Source organism: Pongo abelii, chromosome 1, assembly GCF_028885655.2.
Source record: "Pongo abelii isolate AG06213 chromosome 1, NHGRI_mPonAbe1-v2.0_pri, whole genome shotgun sequence".
Classification (NCBI taxonomy): Eukaryota; Metazoa; Chordata; class Mammalia; order Primates; family Hominidae; genus Pongo; species Pongo abelii.
In genome coordinates, this window is record NC_071985.2 from 13,604,982 (window position 1) to 13,617,006 (window position 12,025).

Consider the following 12,025-nt stretch of genomic DNA (forward strand, 5'->3'; position numbering starts at 1 on the left):
TAGGTAACTTCATTATGTAGTTTCTATACACAATTTTCTGCAGTAGTAGTTTTTTACAACCAAGTAAAAGCTACTTACGTGTGCTCCTACATGGATATGAATTAGACTTCTATTTTATTTTCTACAATGGTCTGGAGAACAGGGTTAGGAGGTAAAATGTCTCACAGCCTGAGGTGGAGACTAGAAGAACAGCTGTTTTCCACCACCCTTTCCACCATGTGCATTTTTAGACCCAAGCATTGTTCTCTGTTCCCTGCTGCAGGCATTTCAAAGCCAGCTTCAGCCCCGCCTCATGGATGCATGTGCTCAATGGTGCTGCTCACTGCTTTGTGTTTAACTGGTAGTCTCGGCCACTGTGTTCTCCTGAACTTTACATTTCCTCAGTTATTACAACCAATTATTCGGAATATACTTAGTGTTGGACAATCTTTCCCTTGTGAACATCTATGAGTTTCGAAAACAAAAATCATCAGAGCTGAATCTGAGAAATAGAACTGTTTTCGTCAAAAACAAGTTACAATTACAAGGTACTGAAAAAAATGTGTGATTCTGCAAGTAATTCCAAAAGAGGAATTTTTTAAAAGATTTTGAGCAATGCATAATATCACTGGAGTAGGGTAGATTAGGTACTTGGGAGAAACGAAGGAAGAAAGCAAGCAAGCGTCACAGGACGGATGGACAGGTACCATGTCTTACTGTTTCTTTTCTTGATTGTTTTTGTTTTTGCGAGACAGAGTCTTGCTCTGTTGCCCAGCCTGGAGTGCAGTGGCATGATCTTGGCTCACTGCAACCTCCACCTCCCGGGTTCAAGAAATTCTCCTGCCTCAGCCTCCCAAGTAGCTGGGATTACAGGTGCGTGCCACCATGCCTGGATAATTTTTGTATTTTTAGTAGAGATAGGGTTTCACCATATTGGTCAGGCTGGTCTCGAACTTCTGACCTCAGGTGATCTGCCCGCCTTGGCCTCCCAAAGTGCTGGGATATAGGCGTGAGCCACTGGCCCGGCCTTCTTGATCATTTTTAGAAAAACTTCCCAACCCCAAATAAACTACCAAGTCCTGCTTGCTTTTCTTTGTGTTTGGATAACGTCTTTCACAAAAATGAAGCCCACACTAGATCATCTTCACTTACACACTTTCCTTGGAGTGAACTTATTTGACTCCCCTAAAGGGTCTCTTAACTGTTTTCTTGTCCTCCGTTTTAGCAGATTACAGTTCTTCCTTATTTATCTCGGGATAGTTCTTATACAAATATTAAAATAAGAGTAAAAGTGACAGAGTTGTGTACACATGTCCTGTCAGAAATGACAAGAGCTCCTTTTAGATCCACTGAAAAAGGCTTATTTAGAGCCCTATTTAAGACCAACAGTTTCATTATCATTCAGGGACAAATTGTGCCAGAAGCAACCTGTCTCTCTTTCAATCTCGTAATCCTTATATTTTCTCTATGCAGTAAATCGCTCCATATTAGACAATATTTTGCAGTTTTTATTATCCTGCTATCAATTGATGCTCGGGAACTTTTTATCGAGGAATAACATTCAAAAGCTAACACTGTTCTTTTAGTAATTTCCTTCCTAAGTGAGGCCACTCATACACCAAACTACCTTTGCCAAATCTTTTTAAAAAATTTAAATTTAAGCAAATCAATGAGTACATGGTTCTCCTTGATATCCCATTAAACATGGAGGGGAGCATGGTTGCTCATTCTTTTAACATTTTTGGGCTTCTACAACATACCAGATACAAAGATTTATGACAGAGAATCTGCTCTCAAAAGAACTCAATGAGAAAGGAAATGTAAAAAGAGAACTGTGACACAACCAAGTAACTTTTATAATAGAAGCATCTACATATCAAGGTGACTCAAATGGGAAGAGGGGAGCAGTCAGATTAGGTTTCCCAAAGATATTAAAGATATAGGAAAATCTTGGCCAGGCTTGGTGGCTCACGCCTGTAATCCCAGCACTTTGGGAGGCCGAGGCAGGTGGATCACCTGAGGTCGGGAGTTCAACACCAGCCTGACCAATGTGGAGAAACCCCATCTCTACTAAAAATACAAAATTTAGCTGGGCGTGGTGGTGCATGCCTGTAATCCCAGCTACTTGGGAAGCTGAGGCAGGAGAATCGCTTGAACCCGGGAAGCGGAGGTTGCGGTGAGCCGAGCTCACACCATTGCATTCCAACAAGAGTGAAACTCTGTCTCAAAAAAAAAAAGAAAAACATATATACATATATATATATATATATATAGCCAAATCTTGAAGACAAAAATTTACCAGATTTGGGCCAAGGTAGAAGGAAACCAAGACTCAAAGGTTTATAAGAAGGCAGGAGTGGAAGTGCTCAGTGTGTCAGGGACAGAGGTGGAAGAGGGGATGGGGGAAATGAGGGTTAAACTATAATGGGAACTTCTGCCTCTGTCCACTTGGGGAAAACTGAGATCAGACTTACCCCGCTATCAAAAACAACTGGGAAACGAGATGATCTATGAGGCAACGATTTTCAGTGTGGAAAGCAGACAGCACAAGCTATGATGCCTGAAAGAAGGGAAATGAACTGAGTAAATCTTATTGTTGTCTTGGTTTTCTGTACTTAAAAGGTAGCTACAGTGCAGAAGGAGATCCAAAGAAGAGTACAGAAATCACGCTGAGATGAGGAAATGGAGACCAGAGTTTGGGGGAGGCTGAGAAACTGGAATTTGTGGCACAGGGTACCATACAGTAGGTTGCTGCCCAGCAATGAAGAGATCCAGATTGAAAACAGACAGAAATAATCACAGCTGAATCTGAAAACTAGAACTATTTTAGTCAAAAACAAGTTATAGTTACGAGGTACTGAAAAAAAAATCGTGATTCTGCAAGTAATTACAAAAGAGGAATTTTTAAAATGTTTTGAGCAAGGTACAGTGTCATTGGAATAGGGTAGATTAGGTACATACTTGGAAGAAATGAAGGAAGAAAGGAAGCAAGCATCACAGGCCGGATGGACAGATACTATGTCTCATTGTTTCTTTTCTTAATAGTTTCTAGGAAAACTTTCCAAACGCAAATAAACCACTAAGTCCTGGTTGCTTTTCTTTGTCTTTGGATAATGTCTTTCACAAAAACGAAGCCCACCCTTGATTATCTTCACTTACAGGGTAATGCCTATGGGTCCAATGGAGACTCTGGCTGAATACTAAGCTGTATGTGCATAACACAAAGCTCCATGGGTCTGAGCAAAGAATGTACAGGCAGCTGTAAGCTGAACAATTCTCGGAGCTCACAGGGGATTCGGATACATCTGAGTTCCAGCCCACCAAAGGGGAAGAGTTCATTGAACACACAGGCATTCAATTGCGACCCCAGAAGAGTCACACCCTAGTAGGAAGGCTAAACTAATCCTAGAATAAACTAATCCTATAATAATGGCTACGAGCCTTTAAGACAACCATCAAAAGGATCAAACACCTGTAAATAACTACCTTCCAAAACAAAGTCCCTATTCTTTAAAAGAACAGAGCATCTACTAGAAATACAAAAATTAGCTGGGTGTGGTGGTGCACTTATGGTACAATATCAAATGGTCTATCATATCTGTGATTGGAGTCCCAGAAGGAGAAGAGCAAGACAATGGGTGAAAAAGTTTTAATCTGAAATATTTTGATAAAAATTATAAACCTACAGATCCAAGAAATCCAATGAACACCAAGCAGCATAAACACAAAGAAAACCACATCAAGGCACATCATAATCACACTATTGAAAACCAGTGATAGAAAACTTCACAATCAGCCATAGAAAAAGAGACGCATTACATATCCAGGAACAGGATAAAGATCTGCAGATTTCTTTTTTTTTTCTTTTTCTTTTCCTTTTTTTTTTTTTTTTTTTTTTTGAGACAGAGTCTCACTCTTGTTGCCCAGGCTGGAGTGCAGTGGCGTGATCTCAGCTCACTGCAACCTCTGCCTCTTGGGTTCAAGTGATTCTCCTGCCTCAGCCTCCCGAGTAGCTGGGATTACAGGTGCCCACAAACACGCTCAGCTAATTTTTTTGTATTTTTTAGTAAAGATGTTTCACCATGTTGGCAAGGCTGGTCTCGAACTCCTGACCTCAGGTGATCCACCCACCTCGGCCTCCCAAAGTGCTGGGATTACCGGCGTGAGCCACTGTGCCTAGCCTGAAGATTTCTTCAGAGAAAGTATGCAAGCACAATAAATGATATCTTTAAACTTCTTCAAGATGTCAATCTAAAAAAAACCTCCAAAAACAAAGGCAAAATACTTATATTCAGAAAAACAAAAACAGACAATCATCAGCCAATCTGTATTGCCAAAAAAAGGTTAAAAGATGTTCTACAGGCAGAAGGAAATGATGTCAGATAGAAATCTGGATCTTCACAAATAAATGAAGAGCATCAGAAATGATAAAAGACTTTTCAAAATCATTTCTAAATGTTTCAAAACAAAATTGACAGCTTAAAGTAAAATAATGTTCTGTGGGCTTTATTACCTATGTAAAAGGGAGATATAACAAAAATAATACAAAGGATGGAAGAGGGGAAATGGAAGCACACACTATAAAGAATCTAATAGTGAAGAAGAAGTGGTATGATGTTATTTGAAGGTAGTCGACGGTAAATTAAAGATGCATTTTATAAACCCTAGAACAAAGAAAGAGGAGGAAAATGAAGGTCAATACTTGAGATAAAATGGAATACTAAAGTATACTCAGGCAGGAAAAAAGGAATGAAGAAGAGGACAAATAGAAAACAAATAGCAAGTTGGTAGTTTTAAACCCAACCACATGATAATTACATAAGAAGTAAATGAACTAAACATTCCAATTAAAAGTAGAGATAGGGTTTCACCATGTTGGCCAGGATAGTCTCGATCTTTTGACCTTGTGATCCTCCCGCCTCGGCCTCCCAAGGTTTTCCTTCTTTATCCCTAGTCATATTCTTTGTTCTGAAGTCTTCTTTGTTTTTATCTATATAACCACTGCAGATTTTTTACTATTAGTTGTCAAGCTGACAGATTGTCAAGCTGAATTTTAAAAGCAGATCCAACTCTGTGCTGCCTACAAAGATGGAGAATCCCACTTTTAAGAATAAAGGTACAGGCGGGGTGCGGTGACTCACGCCTGTAATCCCAGAACTTTGGGAGGCCAAGGTGGGCGGATCACCTGAGGTCAGGAGTTCAAGACCAGCCTGGACAACATGGTGAAATCCGGTCTCTACTAAAAAGGCAAAAATTAGCTGGGCGTGGTGATGGACGCCTGTAATCCCAGCTACTCAAGAGGCTGAGGCAGGAGAATCACTTGAACCTGGGAGGTGAAGGTTGCAGTAAGCTGAGACGGCACCATTGCACTCCAGCCTGGGCGACAAGAGCGAGAGTCTGTCTCAAAAAAAAAAAAAAGATACAGATAGATTTAAAAATTAAAAGGATATAAACACATATCATGCAAACACTAATAGTAAGAAATCTGCAGTGGTTATATAGATACAAACAAAGAAGACTTCAAAACAAAGGATATGACTAGGAATAAAGAAGAAAAATCTTGGGAGGCCGAGACGGGCAGATCATGAGGTCAAGAGATCGAGACTATCCTGGCCAACACGGTGAAACCCAAACTCTACTAAAAATACAAAAATTAGCTGGGCGTCGTGGCGTACGCCTGTAGTTCCAGCTACTCTGGAGGCTGAGGCAGGAGATTCGCTTGAACCCGGGAGGAGGAGGTTGTAGTGAGCCGAGATTGCGCCACTGCACTCCAGTCTGGGCGACAGAGCGAGACTCCCTCCCCCTCCGCAAAAAAAAATAAATAAATAAGAAGAAAGAAAACTGATACCCAGGGTCCTGGTGCCAGACTTTACACTACTGCAGCAATCCTGGGTGATGTCCAGAGATGAACGGAATCAGAATTACCTGGAGGGTTTGGGGAAATCACGGGTTGCTGGGCCCCACCCCCAGAGTTTCTGATTCCTTAGGTCGGGGTGGGGCCTGGGAGTCTGCATCGCTAAAAGATTCCCAGGTGACACGCTGATTCTACTGGTCTTGGGATCCACTCTGGAACCACTGGTTGACTGACCTCTTCCTCCTGTTTAAAATTGACATAATCCTGTCTTGAATGATAGTGTAACAATTCGAAAGATAAAATAAGGAAATGATGCGCTTGAAAGTGTAGACACTGATTTGCCTTGTGATTGATTGAGATTGGGATTTGGGATAAAGGGAAACCTAGGATTCTGCCTTAGCCAACCAGTCGGGGGCGGGAGGTGGGCAGGAAACGCAGGAGAAATAGATTTTGGGGTGAAAACAATGAGCTCAGGTTTGGATTTGCTTGAATTTTCAATGCAGTACTCATATATCTTTCTCGCTTTTAGAAGTCTCTGAGGTGGACATTGGCTTAGTCGTTTTGCCAAGGTTTAATTTTGTGCCTTAAATGGGCACTTGGGAGCTTTGTAAAAATCAATGTGTTTGCTGGTCCCGTGTTTACGGGCCTTTGTGATCTCCGCGTTCGCATCCAATCTGGCCCTTGGGCTCCGAGAAGGTACACGTGTGTGTAGGGCAAGGTCCAACCAGTGGGGCCAGGGACCTGAGCAACAAGGGCGCCCTGTGTCCTTTGTGGCAGGGACCGCTTGTGGACGGCGGATGAGGATGAGGCGCCCAGATCTTCCTGAAATATTTCCTAATCGTTCATCATGATGTTATGTTGTTGTTTTCACAAAGGGAATTCATATTGGCCTCCTTTTCTACAAATCTTGCCAACACTGCGTGAAATGTTTTCGTTGCTTCTCTATTCCCAAGGTTTCGTATTATTTTACCAAGTCGGAAAATGGACGGCGCTTAAACTGCTTTTTCTCTGAAAGGACGAGGGCTGCGATCACTAAGATGTTTTAAAATCTCCAGCGCAAAAGCCTGCGGTGCCACAGGGACGAGGCCTGGAGAGCAGTCGCTCCTAGAACCGGGGCGCGAAGGGCACCCCTGCCTCCAGCACGCGCCCTCCGCCCTCCCGGCCTCGCTCCCCGCGGAGCTGGGGCCTCGCCGGCCCCTGGTCCCCGTCACTCAGCAACGTCGGGTCAGCCTTCGCCCGGTTAGTGGCGACGCGGCCGCGCGAATTCGCACAGGTATTCCGCGTTTCTCCGCCGTTCCCCACCTTGGCCGGAGGCTTCCGAGGCGTCCCTGGGTGCAGGGTGGGAAGCGGCCCGCGCCCCAAAGGCCCAGTCGCTGGAGCTCACCCCGAGCGAGGGCGGTACCCGAGGCTTCGGGGAGCCCGCGCTGACCGCGGCCCAGTCCCCAGACCCCTCCAGCGACCCCGGCCCCGCCCCCAGACCCCTCCAGTGATTTTCCCCCCCGGCCCCGCCCCCAGACCCCTCCAGTGATTTTCCCCCCCGGCCCCGCCCCCAGACCCCTCCAGTAATTTCCCCCCCGGCCCCGCCCCGCAGATCCCTCCAGTGATTTCCCCCCCCGGCCCCGCCCCCAGACCCCTCCAGTAATTTCCCCCCCGGCCCCGCCCCGCAGATCCCTCCAGTGATTTCCTCCGGCCGCGCCCCCCAGACCCCTCCAGTGATTTTCCCCCCCGGCCCCGCCCCCAGACCCCTCCAGTAATTTCCCCCCCGGCCCCGCCCCGCAGATCCCTCCAGTGATTCCCCCACGGCCCGGTCCCCCAGACCCCCCCAGTGATTTACCCCCCGGCCCCGCCCCCCAGACCCCTCCAGTGGTCCCCCGGCCACGCCCCCCAGACCCCTCCAGTGATTCCCCCACGGCCCGGTCCCCCAGACCCCCCCAGTGATTTACCCCCCGGCCCCGCCCCCCAGACCCCTCCAGTGGTCCCCCGGCCACGCGGGCTCCGGGCGGGCGGGGCGGGGGCGCGGCCCTTTGCTGGGGCAGGGGGCGTGGGCCCGAGTAGCGGGCGGGGGGCGCGGACCCGGGCTGGGGCGGGGGCGGGGAGCGCGGGAGCCCCGGTGACGCAGCAGTGACGTCGGTGGCAGCGGGCGGGATTTCCCGGGTGAGACCCCGCGGCGGAGTGGGCGCGGCCAGCGTGGAACGGGGGCGAGGGTCGCAGAGTCGCCGGCTCCCCCTTCCCCAGCCTGGGCCCCCACGGCACAGGGGGCCGAGCAGAAGCCCCCAGCGTCCAGGGCCGGGGGAGGGTCCGCCTGCACCCCCAGGCCCGCGTGGTCGGGCCCTGCAGGGCGGGAGGCGCGGCGCGGGGCGGGGCCGGTGACGGGACGCGGAGACCCCGCGGGCGGCGGGAGGGGCACGAGGCGCGCGTTTGCACCCGAGCCCGGCCCGCGCCCCGATGCGGAGCGATGCCGCTCGGCCTGGCCGCCCCCCGCGAGCACCGCGCTGCAGACGAAGCCCGCGCGTGACCCCGCTCCGGGTAAGTGGGCGCCCGGCCAGAGCCCCGGGTGTCCGCGGGGAGAGCCCAGCCCCGGTGCAGCCAGACGCGGAAGGGAAACTCGGGGTGAAAGTCTCCGGACCTAGGGAGACGGCTCTGGCGCCGGTGTGGTCCTCACGCCGCCAGCTGCTGCACGCGACACAAAGACCTGTAGTTCCCTCGGCCTCCTCTCCCGGGACCTCCCGCCGGGCCCCGGGGAAGCCCGCGCGCGGGTGTGGACAGCCCCCTCGCAGCGCGTCGAGGGGCTCCCGGGGCTGGGGGCGCCCGGTCCCTCCGGCATGAGGCAGGCGGGGGCTCGGGGGTCCCCTCTTCCATTTGTAGGTCACAGAGCGTTTGCTGTTCTCCCAGCGGGGACGTCCCCCGTGGAAAAGGACCTCAGTGGCAGGAGATGGCGTGGCTGGTTGGGCGTTTTCTTTGGGGAAATGTTTCTGGCAAGTGCCTGAGGAAGCCCTCCTGGCTCCCCAGCAGCCCGGACGCCGCCTCGGGAGCACCCGGGGTGACGCTGGAGCCACCGCAGCCGAGGGTGGTTTTCTCTCCTCCTTGATGGCGTCTGTCCCCGAGGCTGGTGCTGAACTGAAATGTGCTTCGCTCGCCGCGCGCGCCCGGCAGCAACCGGGAAGCTTTGTTTGGCTTGATTTTTTAAATTGCCTTGGAAATAACGCGAAACGGCGGGAGGGTGAAGTGGGGAGGAGGACAGAGCGTGGTGGGGAAAGACTCCTTAATTTAAGATTTGCTTCATTTCGAGTATTTGGGGCTAAGGTGTTAGGAAACCCAAAAATGTTAAAGTTTGATCAAGTGATAAAGTGGATGATGGACGCCGGGCCTCCCACCGTCTCCCCGGCCCCGCGGTTGCCGCGTCTCTCCTCTGCCCGTCGCCTCCCAGGACTGTCAAATGCTGGCACCGGGCCCGTGCCTCTCAGCCGGAGCAAAAGGCCGCCTAGGCTGCGCCCGTGTTCTCCATTAAAACGTGCCAGTCCTGTCGTCTGCTCATGAGTGAGGTGTGCCGCTTCCCACAGTGGACAGGAAATTTGCAGTGGCAAATGCCTCACAGTAGCCATGGGGGACCTGGGCTCTGCGGCCGGCTTCTCGATTCCTCCCGCAACTCCTTTTCCTGATTTTTGTATGAGGCGGGGGAGGGGAACCAGCCGCCATCTGATCTGGCCCTGTTCCCTGCAAGAGGCGACTGGGGGGACAACTAAGTTGATAAATGGAAAGCCTTTTCCAGCCCAGAGAAACAGAGTACCTGTAAACTGGATTGTTTTTGAAATGTAGGGTTTGCTCAGTGACCGGTCATGATAAGAGATGGCTGTGGCACTTAATAAATAGTAGGTGTTAATGCAAATGCAAGGTTTACAGGGATGCCTTGCCTGTTAATGAGCAGCCTCACCATGGGGTTAGTTAGGCTGAAATGACTATTTAGGACAATGGACTTCCTGTTGGCCCCCATCTCCATGCACAACTCCATTCCTCATACGCCTTAAAATAAAATCGCCCAAGGAAGCCAGTGGAGGATGTAGGGCTGGCTCAGAAACAGCACAGCTAAAGGGTCATTCCCAGCAGTCCCATGATTGGCATTTCTCATGCAAACTGATGGTGGAGAAACCAGGAAAAAAAAAAAAAAAAAAAAAAAAAGCTTTTCCTAGATTCACTTTACAGTTTTTAAAGCAAAAGTGACAGTCCCTGAAGTCCCTCAATATTCAGTGCATTCTTTGAAATGGTAAAACATCAGGTGGGAACATCGCCTGTAATCCCAGCACTTTCAGAGGCCGAGGCGGGCGGATCACTTGAGGTCAGGAGTCCGATACCGGCCTGGCCAACATAGTGAGACCCCATATCTACTAAAAATGCAAAAAATTAGGCGGGCGTGGTGGTGCACGCCTGTAATCCCAGCTACTTGGGAGGCTGAGGCACGAGAATCGCTTGAACCTGGGAGGCAGAGGTTGCAGTGAGCTGAGATGGTGCCACTGCACTCTGGCCTCAAAATAAATAAACAACATGAGGTGGGAACATGGACCGTGACCCCTGGGGAAGCAAGAGTCACAGCTGTCTCAGGAGGGCAGGAACACTGTAAAATGTGTACAATGCTCCTTCCCCCAGACCTACACGCCCAAACCCACGCCTGCCACAAAACTACTGCTTATGCAGAAAGCAAAGACTAAGGTCTGTACCCAACAATTTGTTCTTTTATTTATAGCTGCATCTCACTATTTCACTATCACATTTTTCCTAGTTTGTCTCAGTTTCTGCTTGGAGAGGGGAGAATGCCTAATAATGTATGTCAGAAGATTGCCCCTTTCTTCATGGAATTTTGAAGCAGTGACTTTAAAATATTACCTGGTTTTTGTTCTTGAAACACCTTTTGAGGATATACTGCTATCTAATCTTGCTGGTTTTCCTTTTTTAAAATTTGGTATTTTTATTCATTCTAGATATACTCAGGCATAGAGACTTGTATTATTCAAGTAGAGAGATTGTTTCTTTTTTAAAACCAGAAACCAAAATTTAACCCCTTTAATAGAGGTATAAGTACTACATAAATATCCTATCAACAGTGGATAGCAAGGATATTTTAACTGAAAGTCAGAAAAGCTGAATGAGTATCAGGAAAGAAAAGGAGATTGCAGGGTAATACTACTGAAAGACTGAAAGAAGCTGATTAAAAACCTCTAAAGAATAAGCCAAAGACTGTTAATAAATGATCAAAAGTAAAAACACAAATGAAATTTTCATTTTAGGAAATGTTAAGAAATAGAGGCGAGAAAAGCTGCTGAAAGAAAAACATTACTGCAGAGAAAACAATGGGTGCTTAAAAAGGGATCAGTTCAGTGAGCTTGCTGGAGCCTTCCAAATTCCTCTAATTGCCAAGGAGTTTTTCTTAGGCTGAATGGTGGCTGGTGGGCAATCAGGTTCCCTGCTGGAAATTGGTAGACAGAGTGACAGGTGCCATGCAGATAAGGGAAAGCCGGCTGTGTGGAAGACGCCGTGCTCATTGGGGAAGGAGCCCTGGGTGCCCAGGAGTGAGGAAGCATAGGGAGCTATGGAGGAACTGTTCGTCTCCATGGCCCTGAGGTTTGTGGGCCACCAAAGGCCCAGTGTCCGAGGATCGGATAGGGCAAGGAGCCCAAGTTAGTGGGCAACAAGGGGAAAGAAGGGCAATGATTGGGCTGGACGTGTCATGTGGATGATCTCCTTTGATACTCACAGGATACCTGCCAAGTTTCTAATTTGCAAAAAAACAGCAGTGACTGCTTGTGTCCTCTCTGTCCAGGAGTGTTTTGGTAGCAGGTTTGGTGGGTGGTGGGAACCTTTTTTAACTGATGTAGGAAAAGTATACACAAATGACAAGTGAAAGCGACAAAGACGTGTGGAAGAGAAGAAAGTGGAGAACTGTAGAGAGACCCACACTCAGGCACTGCACAAGAGCTCCTTTCCCAAGAGGATTTGTTTCTCTTGCTTCTTAGATTTCTAAAACCATTTCTCTCTGAGTTGCTGGGTTGGCTTTCTGTGGCGTGACGCACGTGCTCTGAGGCCATGGAAGGCCCTAGAGATAGAAGAAGCACTCTAAGCATCCCTCTGGGCCAGAGAGATTGATTCTCCCCCAACACCCCCTGTGCACGAGACAGGACAACAGCCACGATGGATCACATG

At 48.7% G+C, this 12,025-nt stretch overlaps 1 protein-coding gene across 3 annotated transcripts in view; it reads left to right on the forward strand.

Moving 5' to 3' along the window:
• Window positions 1–7,037: 7,037 nt before the first annotated feature.
• Window positions 7,038–12,025, forward strand: part of GNG4 (G protein subunit gamma 4) — a 105,851-nt gene continuing 100,863 nt past the window's right edge. The window contains exon 1 of one of the 3 annotated variants that reach the window (XM_054547767.2): window positions 7,038–7,106. The gene's annotated coding sequence lies outside the window, so the exon portion shown is untranslated. 3 annotated transcript variants of the gene reach the window in all.